The sequence below is a fragment of the Lissotriton helveticus genome, chromosome 3_2 (assembly GCF_964261635.1).
Source record: "Lissotriton helveticus chromosome 3_2, aLisHel1.1, whole genome shotgun sequence".
Lineage (NCBI taxonomy): Eukaryota > Metazoa > Chordata > Amphibia > Caudata > Salamandridae > Lissotriton > Lissotriton helveticus.
Genome location: NC_136062.1, coordinates 400,632,097 through 400,649,586, shown reverse-complemented (window position 1 = coordinate 400,649,586; position 17,490 = coordinate 400,632,097). Strand labels below are relative to the sequence as shown.

General features: G+C 44.9%; 1 protein-coding gene across 2 annotated transcripts in view; it reads right to left on the bottom strand.

Moving 5' to 3' along the window:
- Positions 1-17,490, bottom strand: part of PDHX (pyruvate dehydrogenase complex component X) — a 752,141-nt gene that overhangs the window by 80,370 nt on the left and 654,281 nt on the right. The window lies entirely within an intron of this gene.

The following is a 17,490-nucleotide window of genomic DNA, read 5'->3' as shown; positions in this document are numbered from 1 at the left end:
TGGGCACGGCAGTGCGGTCAGAGACGAATACTGTGCAACTAACATGTGATGAGATTAGAGGATGGAGAGTGCACGACAGGAAATGAGAACTTGCTGAGAAAAGAAAGTGGATTGACCACAGAAGAACAGGTCAAGGAATTATGTGAACAAGGGGCAACAATAGAGCAACAGGTCTGGGAGGAGGAAGGTTGATAGAAAGAAGACCATGGTAGATGATGGAGGCTGGATGGAATTACAACCAGATGGGGCCATTCATTATGGTACAGGAGGGTGAGGTTGGGTTATTGAGCTCGTGATTCACTACAATAATTAGCACTCTAGGAACTACACATTGCATAACTGTTTCAAATGATGGTGAAGCCTGTAGCAGAGAGTTCGGAATTGTAGTTCGAAGGAATACCTGAACAAGATCAAGGATGATTGAAAGTTAAGATAGAAATAGCTTTCACTATACAGCATTAAAAAAGAACCAAGCATTTCACTTTCACTTTAATGGACACTCGAGCGGCACTGATGAGGCCGAAATGGGGAGCATAGCATTTTGAAAAAGTTATTGGCCTACCTTGAACTGCATCAAATGTCTCAGGAAGAACAGCATGGGTATATGAAAATATGCGTTGCGCATGTCAAATGCTACAATCCAGACAACTGGATCTAGGGCAGATGGAACCTGGGCCAGCGTGAGCATTTTGAATCTGTACTTCCACAGAGTGGAAAGATGTAAAATAGGATGGAGGCCTTCATCCTTCTTTAAGACGAAAACATTGCAAGAGTAACAACCAGTCCATATTTCTGAGAATGCCACCCTTTTGAAGGGGTCGCATCTTCTGCAGCTATATCGATAGGTCCTCTTCTGAAAGCGCTCTGGTGTGGGTGGAAGCTGGGGTGGGTAGGAAAGAAATGGAAGGGCATAGCCCTGCAAAATGATCTGGATGACCCATTTGTCAGATGTAATGGACTGCCAACCTGGTCCTTTCCTGGGATGTAAATCGGCACCTTAGTCGAACACATTGGAATACAATATGAAAAACTTGAAGAACAGATAAAAAAAGCTAGTGGAGGTCTGAATCCGCATACAAAGATTGGAAAAAAAGGAAATGACATCAGCACGCAGTGGTGGCGCTTATATGTGGCTCCGGTCTGTCACTTCTGGGTCAGAATGAAGGCAGTGTGGAGCAGCATGGCGCCACCTAGCAGCGTGCAGGACCACTGTTGAGAAATTTTCCAAACCCAGTATGGTGCCTTAGGATATTCTAAAGGTGAAGAATAGATTTCCAAATATCAAATTGGGGCTATGATCCAGAAATTGTGGACTAAATGCTATAGAGTCTTTACCCATACTAGGCCTTAACACTGAGGCTACCTGTTATGCTATGTGTATTTGTAAAGCTCACTATCACCCGCGAGGCTATCCTGTTGCTGAGCAGAAGTGTGCGCCTAGCCTTCCCTATGGAGGGTTGGTTAATTGAAAAGGTAGGGTTTCAGCTTCTTGCTGAATTTAAGACGAGAGGAGGAGGCTCTGATTTGGAATGGCAGGCCATTCCACGCATTTGGTGCGATTTAAGAAAAAGCCTGTCCTCCTGGTCTGGTTCCTTGCATGTGTGGGATGTATGCAAGTTAGAGTCTTGCGGCGTAGAGGTGTCTAGGTGGTTGTCGGAGGGAGATGGTACGGTTCAGGTAGGCTGGGCCTAAGTTGTGTACTGCCATGAATGTGTGTGTGATGAGTTTTGTATAGGAGCCAGTGGAGCTCCCTGAGATGAGGTGTGGTGTGATGTGTGTTCTGTGTGGGAGATTGGGGATGAGTCTAGCTGTCAAGTTTAGGATGGTTTGTAATCTACAAGTTAGTAGCTCTGTGGTCCTGGTGTAGAGCCCGTTTCCGTAGTCCAACTTGCTGGTGACTAGGGTGTGAGTGACAGTTTTAGGAGTGTTGCTTAGGAGCCATCTGAACAACTTCCTCAGCACCTTGAGGGTGTGGAAGCAGGATGCAGTGACAGTGCTGAATATCACTACTTTTGTCTTGTCAGGATCATGTGGATGTCATCTATGGCGACGATTAGTGCTGGTTCTGTACTGTGATTAGGCCTGAATTCAGAATGTGTGACATCGAGGAGCTGGTGGTCTCTGAGGTGGTCAATGAGGTGCTGGTTGATTACTTTCTCTAATACCTTTGCTGGGTATAGCAGTTGAGAGATGGGTCTGTAGTGGGAAAGCGTGGCTGAGCAAGCAGAGGTTTTCTTGAGCATGACGGTGGAAGGTTTCCAAGTGTCTAGGAATGTGGCAGAGTTGATGTAGGCTGAAGATGGGTGTGAGCGGTTAGCAAATTGATAAAGAATTCTTTGGCATAGTGGGGGTAGGTGGATGATCTTCAAAGTAGCAGGGTTTTCGACGGTGGGGACAGTGGGCCATGAGGTGAAGATTCATTCCTAGCAGTGATGGCAAGTTGAGGCTGTGATGAGAAGTTGAGTTGTAGCTGTGACGGGAAGTTGAGTTGTGACTATGACAGGGTCCAGTTGAGGGTCGGAGTTGCTGTATATGGAGAGGATTTTGTCACAGAAGCATTCAGCGAGTTTGTAGCAAAGGTCTTGTGAGTTGGTGATGTGGCAGCAGGAGGTGTAGTAACATTTTTGAGGATGGCAAAGATTTCTTTGCTGCGGTTAGTGTCGGCATTGATGTAATCTACAAGAGCTGGTGTTTGGCATCTGCTGGTGGTAGCGTCTTTGAGTTGATTTGAAGATGTCTATAGGTGGTGCCAGGACTTCTTTTCGATTTGCACGCCAGTTGTTTGCAGTGATGTTTTGTCAGACTGAATTCCTGTGTGTACCAGCTGGCCTGAGATCAGGCTCTTCCCATTGGGTTGCGCTTGACAGGAACCAGTGTGTCGCACATGCAGTCATCTACCCATTAAGGTACTGAATGGCTCTCAGCAAGTTGCTGGTGTGCTTGGGCCGGTGTGGGAGGTTTGGTAACGTGATGTGTGAGACCAAGGTTTCTGAGGTTTTTTAGACCTGCGTAGAGTTTGAGACATTGAGGTCTTTTTGGTGAAACTTCTCCCCGAGGAGGATGACAGTGCTGGCATTGATGATGAGGGGTGCAACAAAGTCTGCCATGTTGTTGGCGGAACAGGTGTTGAGTCCTGATGGTCTGCATAAGAGGATTTTTCCCAGGGAGAATTTGGTTGTGATGCATATCTTGAACGTGAGGTGCTCTACATAGCTGATAGGGGTGTCTGTGTAGGCGGTGCAGCTGAAGGTATTTTTGAATATGATGTCAACTTCCACCTCTGGGCTTGTGTGATTATGTACCCAGCAGGGATGGCTGTAGCAATGTACGGTGCAGAGGCTTGGTTTAACCATGTTCCTGTGAGGAAGAGTAGATCCAGAGTGTGTTGATGCATTAGGTCCCATATCTCCGTGGTGCATTTGGTGCCAAAGCAGGTGTCGAGGAGCATGTTGCAAGTGTAACACTGTGCTCTTCACTGATGTTAGAAGACCTGGCTGCTAGTCAGGCCACATGTTCCTATAGGTGTGTGGACATTTTCTGGGTGTATTCGCTAATTTCAATCTAACACATGCTCAACACAATGATAACTGCTCTCCATTGTTCTGCATGAGCTTACAACTGCCTTTTTCAAACAGCAATTTTTTGTGTCATAATTTGTTATTGAAACAGAGTCATACAGCGTACACAGTTTGGGACAAAGTATGGAAACATTAAGCAATACAAAGCAATTAAGTGGGGGAGGCATAAGGGAACAGGGAGAAAGCACTTTACACATATAACTAATCTAGCCTACTTTGCCAGTGCTGCGTATCACAGAGGAGTCTTTCAAGAATCATCACGCATTCTGGTGCAAAACATAGGGATCATTACTCTGCTACACCTAAGTGTACAGGTATACTAGAAGGAGCAGGCCATTTCCTTACTGACCTGTTAGTCCTAATCATTCCACACCAAACAGGACAGCACACTCTTAGAATAACCTTTTATACCACAGCTGGGACACAGAGACCTATAACAAGACATGCCTGTAAGTTGTAAAGACATTCACACACAGGGCAGAAAGAAGTGTGATACGGAAAGGGAATCTTGTTAGAACGGATGACAAGAGTGGTCATGTGTTGCACCCTGAGTGTATGAATCGTGATATGCAGCCCAGTGGCCCATACTGTGCTATGCTTTGCAGTCACAAAAGATACAAGAAAATGCTTTGCCTTGTAGAGTTAAGGAGTACTGTTACCATACCTTCATCCCAAAGGATGCCTTTGCACTGGATTGGAGAGGAGTATCTAAAGAGAAGGCTGTATGTACATTTGGTATCACCAAATCACCATCATCACAAATCCTGTGAGTAGCATGGCACAGGGGTTGCTATCAATAAACTGTATACAAAATAATGATTTATATTCAATATAATAATTAATATAGGTATTGCATACTACAACTAAATAGCTTGGCCAAAGCTTTTAAATGGACACACAGGGTAAAAAGCATACAAACTCTGTGCTGTTGCTTTAAGAGCCAAGACCAGTCACCCACATCAAAACTAAAATCGGAGACAGTGCAAGGACACACCCTGGAGTATCCTCGAAGAGATTTTTAGGTCTCGCCTAGCATCGCAGCGCCTGCGCTGCAGGCTCTGCGAGCTCCATTGTTGACCGCTTGCTTTCAGAAGTGGAGTTGAAGCTCCGGTCATGCTTTTCATTGGCGCGCGTACACTTTACGCTAAATGCTCGCTTTTGATTTGGAGTGAGGCATTTTGGTGAAAGCCCTGCCTCCCTTACGTCCTGCCCACCAGGACTGGATTGTTTGCTTGAGGGCTGTCGTAATGAGTTTTTCCCACTGCAGGCAGGCACAAAGCGCATGAGGCGCTTTCATTTTCCTATTTTTTATTTCATTCGCGCAATGGCGTGGCGACAACTTGTTTAACTTTCAAACTGCTGCTGTTGCTGAGTGAAGTCCAGATCAGTTGGAGCAGTTTGTGGTGTCTCGTGTTATGTAAAACAATAAATGCACCGCACGCTTGGCGGGCGTTGTGCCAGGCGTCGTGCCAGGTTCGTCATTAACCAGCCCCCAGAAGCAGCAATGCTGGGCGTGGGCGCCGTGCGCCGCGACTCGGGTTGCTACCGGTGGCTCGCTTTCTATAATTCACAGCAGATCCATGACCGAGGCTAGCCGGTGAACCCGGCTACTGGAGTTTCATGGAAGAAGCCACCGCGTTCCCTCCCTCAGCAGAGTGTAGGTAGCTATATGTCAGTACAGGTCCCTTCTGTGCCATCTGAGTCCATGCTGTAGGAAACAACAATTAATAAACACAGTGCCTTGTCGCACTCTTCATAGCCTTCGATGTGTCTTAGTCGTAATGGGAAAAACTCTGAAATGCTAACTAATACCAGCACGACGGGCTAGTTGGAAAGATCAACTAGGCTTTGTCCGGGGAGCTAGCCATACGGACGGGGGCACACGGAAGTGGAGGCGAGCAGCCGTGCCGGCTCAGACACTTGTAGGCATAGCCATGGCACATACAGACCCCTACCCAGCCTGTCACTCAAGACAGGGCGCCCTCATGCATCCGGCCACCCTGGGGCATAGAGGTTGGGCGCTCTAAGCACCCCGAGGGGACAAAGATGTACAGACATTTCCTCCATGCTGCTGTTTCACAGGAAGGGAGATTGTGGTAATATAATTCTTGGGGAGTTTGTAAATATATTGCTGTGAAAGGTCCCAAATGAATGTTACGATATTGTTTAAATTGTTTACAAATCCTAGTGTTGCACTGAGAAAGTCATGTTGTATGAGTTAATGGGCCAACTGCACATTCTTTGTGCCGTTTGTCAGTAGTGAGTTCTGAATCCCAAGGAAGACCCCTTTTTATCAACCTTGGAATGATAAAGATTTGATTTAGATAATACTGTTGGAAATCTGCCTTTTCTGCATGTCACTCCAGATAATTCACCAGTTCCAGTGCAATGGAACGTCAAGGCTTCGAGCTCAAGCCAAATACAAACTAAGCATTTGCAATGCAATAGGTCTCGCATTTACGCAATTTTAAGCTATTGGCATTGTAAATGACAATGCCTTTTATTTACATTTTAAAAACAAAAACATAAATAAAAGTCATTGTAATTTACAATGCCAATAGCTAAAACCTGCGTAAATGCGAGACCTATTGCATTGCAAATGCTTGTTAAGAGTATAAGTAACATTTACAATAACACCAAACCAAGCTCATTATTGACATGCTTCAACAGGGCAGTACCAAGCTGCACTCTAATGCGGAGGCCCAAATAGGCCGAAACTATTCTTGGTTTTTTGTGTTCCGGTTCAGAGTGGTCCTGGTCTGGCAGTTCGAGCTGGACCAAAGGTGATTTGTATATGGCTGGGTCATGCCAGAAGTGGGTTGGTGGACAAAAAGAATGATGGACTGGGATGTGCCACAAATATTTACCAATGACAGATTAATTCACAATCCACTCATCATTTTTTAATTCATCAGTGAGGCGCCTTTAGTGGGATGGATATGCCCGGATGTGGGCCCTGTGCTCACAGTGCCAGTGGAATCAAGCGGCACCCGACTGAAGGGGTACGAATAGGCCTTTACTAGTCGGAGTTTTTTTTGATCTGGTACAGAACGGACCTGGCTTGGCATCTCAGGCTGGACTGGTACAGGATCACAGCTGAACTGCATATGCCCGAGTACAGTCTGAGGCGGCATGGTGAGCTAAATCAATGATGGAGTGGATGCCCCGAGTAATTACTAACGGCTGAGATTAATTCAAACGTTCCGCCCGTACTTTTATATTCCCCAAAAAGACAGAGCTCTGATGCTCTGGTCTATTTCCCTCCATCCTACTAAACACGTACATATTGTTAAGGGAAGTTAACAAGTGCACAATTACTACAATGTATCTATTGGCCAATTTTGGATGGTTAAAGAAAACTGAAATATTGAGTTCTGATGTGTGATGCCTGTAAACAAGAAGGGTATTACACAGGTTACGGGGACCAGGAAAGAAAAAGAGTCACTTTTGTACAGGAAACACAATATATAAGGTGTAAGGCCTGTCGTGTCCTCACATTAGCTTTTAAAAAGAATCATCCTCGAATGGGTGTTAGTATGGTACCTGCTCAGTCAATGCTCAGTGTTCGATGACTTTGCCTTCACAGCACTTCGCATACAGAATGTAGCTCAGTCTAATAAATGTGTGGGTACCAACCCACCTAAGACTTGTATGTAACCTGCAGTTTGGAATCAACCCAAGAAGGGTTGTCTTGGTCTGCCATCTTTCTAAGGTTTCCAAGGATTATAATGCCATTTCAGTTTATGCACTAGGAATCAATGTCATCTTTGATGTGCTTTATAAAAATGATCACTGTTGTAACTATGCACCCGTTGTGCATGGGATATGTGTGCTAGTTTGACTTAAGTTTTCATTACACAAGGAGCGGGCGCAGCAGGCAGTGCCCTTATGGGTGAGCGAGCAGTCAGAAAACCAATTATATACACAACTGAACCATGAACAAGGCATATTTCAGTCCAGCTCACAGCACCAGATCAGAGTTTTCGAAAGGGCTTGCTTTGTTTTGATTCTAAAAATAGACTTTGGCACCTGGGTTCTGGCCCCTAGTTTTGCAGCTTGGCACTAGGCAGTAAGGCAAGAACAGTTCCAGTATGGAGGGCAGACGGACCCAGCGAACCGGACAACAGGACCAGTGAACTGAGGAAGCCTACAGATTAGGGTTTTATAAATTAACATAAAGGTGGAAAGAAGAGATTGTCTCCCTCCATGGTAAGAGAATCAATGTCAGTAGAACTAGGGATCCCTGGGGGAGGCATACTTAACTTACTCTGCACTAAAAGGCTCCAGAGCACAGATCATCCTCGACTAAACTCAGCAAAAAACAATTACATGCGCAGAAACTTCAAGAGAATTAAAAATGTGACAACTAAGAAATATCCCTGGTAAAGAGAGCTACTTAGTACTTCGAAAATTCTAAAAATTATCAAGGAATCGAGGGAGGCAGAACTACTCTGCTTAAAGTAGAATGGAGCAAGAGGTACCAGTTACATCCACAGTGACTTTTGAAGTCCTTTGCTCCCTCAATAGTGAAGCAACCGAAAAACCCTTTCACAGCATGTCTATTGCCTTAGATTTCTTAAGAGCACGCAATGCAGATCCCTCAATGTACCTTCCTTGCACGGGTCCTTGTCTTAATGTTATGTTATGTTATAACTACTTATATAGCGCTCAGCTGCCCCAGCAAATGGGCATCCCGGCGCTTAACAGCAGATAGGAGAGCAGCATACTACGGTGGAGCCCAGTAAGACAGATCCCAGCAAGAACTTATTTTTTAAGGGAAAGAGGTGAGTTTTAACTGTCTTCCTGAAGGTCAATAGGTCGTCCAGTTCTCGTATGTGAGCCGGTAGTGAGTTCCACAGTTTTGCTGCCAGGTAGCCGAAGGAGCGACCTCCCGCTCTGCAGCGTTTTATCCGAGGCACCGTAACTAAATGCTGCCCCGTGGAACGTAATGTACGGGAAGGGACATACGGGATCAGCAAGTTGTCAAGCATTTTAGGCGTAGCCAGTTTCAGAATTTTAAAATACAGGCAAAGCGTCTTAAATCGAATCCTCTGTGCCACAGGGAGCCAGTGAAGCCACCGGATGGTATCGGCGGTGGAGCAGAACCGGGGAAGGCCAACTAAGGCTCTGGCTCCGTTCTGGATACGCTGCATCCGGGTGATCTCAGCTTGATTGGCCCCCAGAAGCAGGGATCTAGACGAGAGAGAATAGTAGACTGGATTATCAGCTGTCTGGTAGATGCATCAAAGAATTTTAGGATAGGTTTAATCCCTCATAGAATGCCAAAACACGTGGCAGCAACTTTTTTAGTGTGGAAGCAGAAACTAAGAGAGGCGTCCATCCACACTCCAAGTTCTTGACTTCATTCTTATGTTCGGGGGTCTTACCCAAGGCATTAGGCCACCAATGGTCACCCCATAAGTCAGTGTTCTTAGCGACTAATAAAACTTCTGTTTTGTTTGCGTTAAGTAGCAAGCAATTAGATGTCATCCACTCTGCCACGGCCGTAAGGCCATTTTTAAACTTGGAGACATTCAGGCTTGAGCCATCCGTTAAAGCGACCACCAGCTGCATTTTGTCCGCATATGAGACCATAGTAAGGTCCCATTGTCTGGCGACAGCAGCTAGTGGCTGAACATAAAGAATAAACAATGTGAGGCTCAATTCCGAGCCCTGAGGGAGACCTTGCTCAATTGGATGCGCCTGGGACAAAAATGGAGGAGTGGAGACACGAAAGGATCTTCCGGTCAGGAAAGATCTGAACCATTCAAGGGCCAGGTCTGAAATCCCTATCTCCTCCAGGTGGCGGAGCAGAATTGCATGCAAGACCGTGTCAAAGGCGGCACTGAATCCACCCAAGATCCATAGAGAGAGGGGATGGCAAGTGGGTCATATGCAAAAAGGGAGGGAGGGGTTAAAGAACAACCAATGTAAGCCCTACTACAGGCAGTAATGTTTTACTGGTACATCCGGTCCCCAGCGGTCCTGCCTAGTGGGAAATAAATAGACTACTAATCTAAAATTTGGGAGGAGAGTTCTCAGCCTAGACAAGTAGATCTTGAGGAGGGCTTGGCCACGTGTTTAACAGTAAGCAAATGTTGAATGTGTAGTGCTAGCAACTAGCTGTGCAGTTTACGCTCAGAGGGCGTATTGCAGAAGCGCCAACACCAACTTGGATTTAAGTACATGTGCAATGAACGCCTTCAGGGGAGGGAGGTCATCACAGGAAATATTTGAAATACAGGGAACCACTGACCGGTCTATCGATTTCTAAGCCTGTTTACCAAGTTTAGTAACTCTAAAGGTCACAAAAAACCTATCTATTGGGTCAAAGTCTTTAATCCACTCCAAGTATAAATCAAGGGTCCACCAAAAAGCCAAATAATAAAGGGTTCCCTAAGCTTCACAAGCTGGAGAAGGAAGGAATGTGGAAGACAAATCTGATTGTACTGGAGCCAGAGAATTTAAGCAGAAAAGCAATATGCTTCCACAATAAGATAGAATATTTAGTCTATAAATTAACTAGGTTTTTTAAAAATGTGGAAACGTAAAGTCTTAGAGTAAGAGATAACATTACAGGTCCTTATTTAAAGATTCTGTTGATCATTAAAAATTTAAATTTCAGGGCTTAACTGTTTTCAAGACGTTTATTTTGTGTATGAGAAACGTGAGTTTTTTTTGCAGTTCTCCAGGTAGAAGAATAATTACATCACCCAGTGGACGAGTATTACGTCGGCAGTGACATATTGGACAACGTTCCACCTTACAAAGCTTGGACATAGTATGTGCAACCTGCATTGGCCTGTAGGCAAAGGTCAATATTACACATTTTCCATACAACAGGTCATGCTATGATGTACTGATACATTCCCAAAGGGCATGACATATATACGAGCACCGCCTTGTCCCTTAAGACACTTCGGCCGCGGCGATCCTCCTATCATATGCAGTTACACTCAGACATAGTAGACACAAGGTAGAACTTTCAGCTTCATCAACAGAGTATTCACATGTATTAGCACCACTCAGGGTCCTTTTGAAGCGTCCACCAAGGCTTCAACAACATTCTCCAATTGCTCATGCTAAGATCCTGATGTACCTGGGGTATGGGAAACCATCCTCTACAAACAGGACTTCTGGAAGGATTCTCCCCTTCACCGGAGAGAAATATGGGATTTATTATTTAGCTGCAAAAATAACATTTTGATCAGAACCAGAATGGAGCAGAGCATGACCTTGGCACCGAAGGAAGCTTAAAGTGGGTACATCAGAGACTTCGGACAAGACGGAAGTCCTCATCCTGGGATCTTCGCCCTCCGCCTGGGACGACTCCTGGTGGCCCCCAGCCCTGGGCACCGCACCCAAGCCAACCGACCACGCTGGGCTTCATCCTGGACCCCTCCCTCTCGATGACTAGACAAGTCAACGCCGTCTCCTCATCGTGCTTCAACACCCTGCGTATGCTTCGCAAGATCTTCCGCTGGATCCCGACCGAGACCAGGAAGACTGTCACCCAGGCACTCGTCACCAGCCGACTGGACTACGGAAACGCCCTCTACTCCGGAACCAAAGCCAAGCTACAGAAAAGACTCCAGCGCATCCAGAACGCCTCCGCCCGACTCATCCTGGATGTCCCCCGACGCAGCCACATCTCCAGCCACCTGAGGAACCTGCACTGGCTCCCCGTTGACAAGAGGATCACGTTCCGGCTCCTCACCCACGCACACAAGTCTCTCCACGACCTGGGCCCCAAGTACCTCAACGACCGCCTGACCTTCTACACGCCCACCCGCCAGCTACGGTCCACCAGCCTCGCCCTCGCAGCCGTACCACGCATCCGAAGAGCCACCGCCGGAGGAAGATCCTTCTCTTACCTGGCTGCCAAGACTTGGAACTCCCTCCCCATCCACCTTCGGCTGACCCAGGACCATCTCGCCTTCGGGAAACAACTCAAGACCTGGCTGTTCGAGCAGTAGCATACCCCTCCCCCCAAGCGCCTTGAGACCCTCCCGGTTGAGTAGTGCGCTATACAAATGGCATGATTGATTGATTGATTGGGTAGGTGTGTAGTTCGATACTATGCCAATCACTACCTGTGTACGTAGACAATTTGGTGCTGATGGTGCTGATGATGCTGGATAGATGCGAAAGTGCTGATTCCATTGTTTGGCCGGTTCAGAAAATTAATGGAAATTGTTGGAGGTTAATGCGAGGCAGATGAATATACATTATTTCAGTACCTTGAAAAAGATGGGGAGTACAGATACTCCATGGCAGAAAGAGGGAACAGAAGGGTTGGCACAGGGTTGCTTTTTTTCTTCAGAAGACGTAGACCACTATGGGTCCTGCAGATAAGAGCAATTAGCGAGGGAACAGTTCAATAGAGAGGCCGGACAATGGAGAACACCCAAGCGAGAGCAAGAGATTGATTGGTCTGAAGGGTGAAACAGCTTAAAGGAACATTAGAAGGATTGGCCGCCTTTATGGCTGGAAGGAGCTCAGTGGGAGATGGTACAACAAAGGGTCAGAATATAGATGAATAGGGTTGGGAGACTAGGACAGGAGGAAGGAGGTGGAGCAGAGAGTAGAGTAGTAGGGCGTCACTTGGTGTGATTTCAAACAAAGGAATGCAGGTTAAGCTATTGGCTCACAAGGACGGTCAATGATAGGGGAGTGTGGTGGGTGTGCTCAAATAATTGTGGGTGATGCTGAAGTGTCAAGGTAATGTTTGGAGTATTTAACACAGTCTAGGGTGTCATATGGTCCAGCCGCTATGATACAGGTTTTCTGGAGTTTCAAATGTTTGGTGAGATCCAAGGATCTGGTAGATCCTGGTAGAGTTTGTGTGTGTTGTAGTAGCAAATGTTCATAATCAAATGCTTGTTTCTGAGTATGTCTGAATAGATCAGAAGATGTTTAGGAGTGTGGTGCGGTTGTTATGGATTTGGTTTAGAAAAGCGGGCAGGGAGTCATGGGAGTGTTTCCTTTGAAAATAGTTTTCATTGGGAAAGAGAACCCTAGGGATATACTCGGCCAACTTCTATAAAGCCATGTTTAAATGGAGAGGAGTTGATTAGACTACTGTCGTAGCCAATGGATAATGAGATTTCAACTCACTACCCCTGAATGTACGATCAGCTTCCTCTAAAAGAAATTGATGCATTGATAACAGCTTTATATCTTTCCTCAATCTGTTTCCTCTTTCCCTCCCTCTCCCCAGAGCGGTGCTCCGTCTATACCTGCGCTGTAGCCAGGTGAGGTGGGGTATGCATTCCCCATAATTTGGGTGAGTGAAGCCATTGTGTTTTTCAAAATTCAACTTTTTTGCTACAATAATGGCACTCAATCTGATATGTCTACTATTTTGAGACCTAGTGACTAATAAAATTATTGGCTATTTATAATTTTACACATAAACAATGTGGGTTGCAAACTGTCGCAAGTGCTAATGTGTTTCATTGTATCTTATATTTTTGGCCCTGTTTTGCCACTGTGATGATCTGGATCTTCTGAAATGGCGAACTTCAGGTGACACCTTTTTTCTTATTATTTTTTTCAACTATTTAAGCAGTAGCAGTAAATATAGGTCCTGATGAAGCAGGCGGAGATCTCGAGACTCCACTTTTCCGCAGAAACATGTTGACCTCTTTTCCATCTGGGTAGCTATTTGTATAAAACTACCTTGCACTGTTTTTTAACATTGGGTATGGATAGGATACCATTAAATCATATTTTTCCACTTTCATAACCCATTTTTATATCACTCACTTTTTCAAGCACTACTATTTGATTTATTTTCTGTTGCACTGCTAGTCATTTACCCTCCTGATGCATTCACAATAATTCCCTACTTGTAGATCCTGTTTGTTCAATTGGGTGACTTATCACTCAGTCTGTTTGTGGTTACATCTCACTAACCTTGGTTGAAGGATCCCAAATGATGAAGGGCGGTACAGGATGGGTATCTGATGGGAATCAATTGATGGTCACGTTGTATCATTTCCATATGGACTTTGTGATTGCTCCCCAATGTAACATTTTGTTTTTTGGACAGTTTATGCATTTTTGATTGACCTCCTGATATTTTCCGTTCTTTCGTTTATGAAATAGCATCTGCTGGTTGGAAGTTTAGGGCGTTTGGGTTTTCTAGGCGATTGTTATGTGTTAGAATGGTATATTGATTAGAGAGTGGTTAAGAGAGGATTGGTTGCAGATGATTATTGAGCACCAGGTTGTCGACTTCAAGTAGGATGACACGTTTCTATGTCTATTAATGACCTCTATTGATAGAGCTGGAATTAACTCAGAGAATACTGACTTAATTGTTTTAAAATCAGTCTACGGCTGATCAGACATGTTCATGTCAAAAACCCGTAGATATTACTTGTTTATATTCCTATTGAGTCCTGTTGTGCAAATTTCTGCAGCAGGTCAATGCCACTTATTCTGTCTTTCCGTCTCAAAACAGATCATGTAGGTGCCAGGTCTCTTAGTCTGCATTACTAGCTTCAACCTCTTGGGAGGAGTACCACCCCACACTAGTATTGTGGATACACTATCATTAGCGACCATTCTATCGTGTCTCAGGGTAGGTTCTTCCATTAGGGTAAAGACCCAGCCAATCACAAGGAATAGGGGAGAAGCTATAGAGTAACCTCTTACAATGGAGAGTTAGAACTGTGGCGTCCCACTTCCTATAAGAGTAGGCATATCTCAAACTCATTTAAAAAAAATGTATTTCCAACCCCAAGCAGGGTGTTTTGCAGCACATGCAAGATCTAGAGGAGGCTAGGAATTTTTAAACCATTTCTGGGTCATGCAAACTAGCCTTACCCTATCTATGTACATTTGGTTATTATTTATCGCCCCAAACCCTTTGATTTCTGATATTCGATCTGTCGGCTGTATGTGCAGTAACACACAATAACCCCCACACACATCAACCATCTCTCTACACCCACTCCCAACACCCACGCCAACACAAGGCACAAATAAATCCAAGTTGCACTCTTGTACAGACCTCATTCCAGAAGCTCTCATTAGCATACACTTCCACAGTAAACCCAACCTTTTCCACATACATCTCCGTATGAGGGAGGATGGCTAGTGATACAGTATGAACCATGCATGGTGAGAAATTCCTAAAGCAGTCATCTTGTGCAGCACTGCTCCTAATTTAATCAGTTCTAACCTTCTGAAGTTCCATCCTGACATAAAACCAGTAACACGCCAAAATCACACTGAAGGGCGGGGGGAATTTGTGTTTGAAATGAGCATGCCTCACCTTAAAAAGATACAGAAGCCAATGGGCTGCTGGATAACTTCAGGAACTACACAGGACTCCAAGCGTAAAGAAGCGAAATAAATCTGTAGGATAAATTGCGAGATATCCACAGGACACGGACAGGATATATTGTTAAATGAAGGGATGTGAAGCCAGCTCATTCTCTCCCTTTCCTCCAAGAAGCCAAACGTATGGACCAAATACTCCACCTGCATGACCGATTTGCCATATAAATGAAAACTAACTGTCTCAAGCTCAACACAGACAAGATGGAAGTAGTAATCGTCGGTAAAGACACCTCGCTCTGGGATCCCATCAGGTGGCCCACACCCCTCCTAGCAACCCATAAAAAGAACCCTGGAATAGTAATCGACAACTAACTCAAAGTGACCATCCAAGTACACATAACATAACAAATGAGGCAAACCCTGGTCAGCAAGCATTAACTCTTGAAAAACATACTGGTCAACAACCCACAAGTCATTCGTCACAAATATCCAACCATTGTAGTCTCAGCACGCCACCTTAATCTCACCACAAACTCAATGCTTCCCATTTTAGTTAGCATATTCACCTTGACCTGCCCAGTAACAAAACCTTCAGTTTAATTTCACTTCCCTTAATAATGCCACCCAGCTAATAAAGGCTAGTAAAGGCATTCACTTTAAACTAAAAAAACACAGAAATTCAGCAGCTGAAGTTAGCAGCACTAATATGAGTTGCGCTCCCGACATGCACTGCTTATGACTTCACTCATGACATGTTCTATGACACTATTTATGACATCTCTCACTTCAGTTTTTGGGACAAAATTATGTTTTATTTGGAAAACAAGCTGCAGTTATAGATGTACATTGAACAATTTAAGTGCATTCCGTAATGTGTATGTTTTGATACCTTGGAAGTCACGCGGTAGGCTGGTTTTAATTGAGCCCGGAGTCACTTTACATATAAGCTACCTCACTTGTGAGCAAGGCTCATTGTGGAGTCGAAAGGCGTAAGGAAAAGAACTGCAAGTAAGCTTCTTTTTATACTTAGAAATAAATGTACGGCTGTTCCATGAACTGGGCTTTGGAACATGCCTGTTCTTATCCCCAAAGCCACCCTGTAGGGTCAGAGGCTCCCCATGCTCTGAGTTTTGTTGTGTTAAATATATGAATATATATATCACTAATGAATTGACTCGGAGAAGCATGAATTAAAATTCTAAAAATCACGATGAGCCTGAGTGCGCAGCTTTTTGTCTTTTGACGATCAATGCAATATATCCGTATATGTGTGTGTGTGTATATATATATATATATATATATATATACATATATATATATATATATATATATGTATATATATGTATATATATATGTATAGGTCTCGTGACTCTGTGTACAACTACACATAGGTTGAAGTAGAATGCATGGATTGTCTGTGCAAGTACTGAAGTTGCATGCACTTTGAAAAATCCAAACCTTCTGGCTTGGTCAAAGCCTCTTTCCCTGGGTTCCGTTCCCAGTTATGCAGACCTCACACCGTGTTTTAGCAAGAACCTCCACAGCGGGAAACAGGGTTTGTTGGCGTCACTGCATTGTGCTGTTGCAGCATCTATTTCAGGCTGGCAGCGGCACAGAAAATATTCTTAGACCATGATACAATAGGTGCGTTTCGAGGAGACCTTCACATCAAACAAGTACTTTGTGTGAAAGTCCTTTTTTTCTGCGACTTCCCGTATACACCTACACACACCAGGCTCGGCGAGAGTCATCCAGGGCCGGCTACAGCGACATGAACGGGAAGGCGCAGCCGGCCGCCATGTTTATCTGGCCTGCAACGGCGTACAGCGTGATGAGGGAAAGAGGACAGGCGGTGTGGGGTTTTTTCGGGAGGTGTGAGGAAGAAGAACAAGAGAGCGAGGAGAGAAAGACAGAAGGAAAGGAGGGAGAAAATATCAGTGTCATCTTAAGATTCTGGGAGCTCATCTGGGAGCTCAAGGCAAGTCATGTTTAAAGCCCCTGTATAAAATACATCTTAATTTTATTAGCCATCCTGGTAATTAAAGCCAGGCAAACCATACTAAATTATATGGTAATCTTTTACAGAGTAATAACAAGCAGCACCTTGCATAGCGCTGTTACTTTAGGTGAAAGCGCGTTGAAAAAAAGGGACAGTCTGCTAGGAAAGTGAAGGCGCGCCATGGGCGTGGTGCGTGTAAGCAACTTCAGAAACAATTACTGAGTCCACGTCTCCTACAGATAACAAATAGCTTCATGACAGCCATAAAGCAAACCATCGAGTCCGGATGGGCCATCCTAAAAGGAGACAGGGCGGTAACAAACAAGCCTTATTTCCAATCGGAGGCCACCGATTTCTATAAATGATGACGCCAGCCAATTAAAGTAATGGGCCCCCTTCTAAAATCTCCTCGATCACAATAGCCCTCGTAGAGCAAGCAGCGCATGCGCACTGCAACGCTTGGCGAGACCTAATAACAAACATCAGGGCAGGCCGGTTGGGGGATTTACTAGGATCACAGACATCAAAGCAGAGCAAAAGTACTGAGAGACTTCACAAGTGAACCAAACAAATTTTTCTGTATCCAAATAATTGCGGCTGTGGGAAACGACTGAGGCGAGT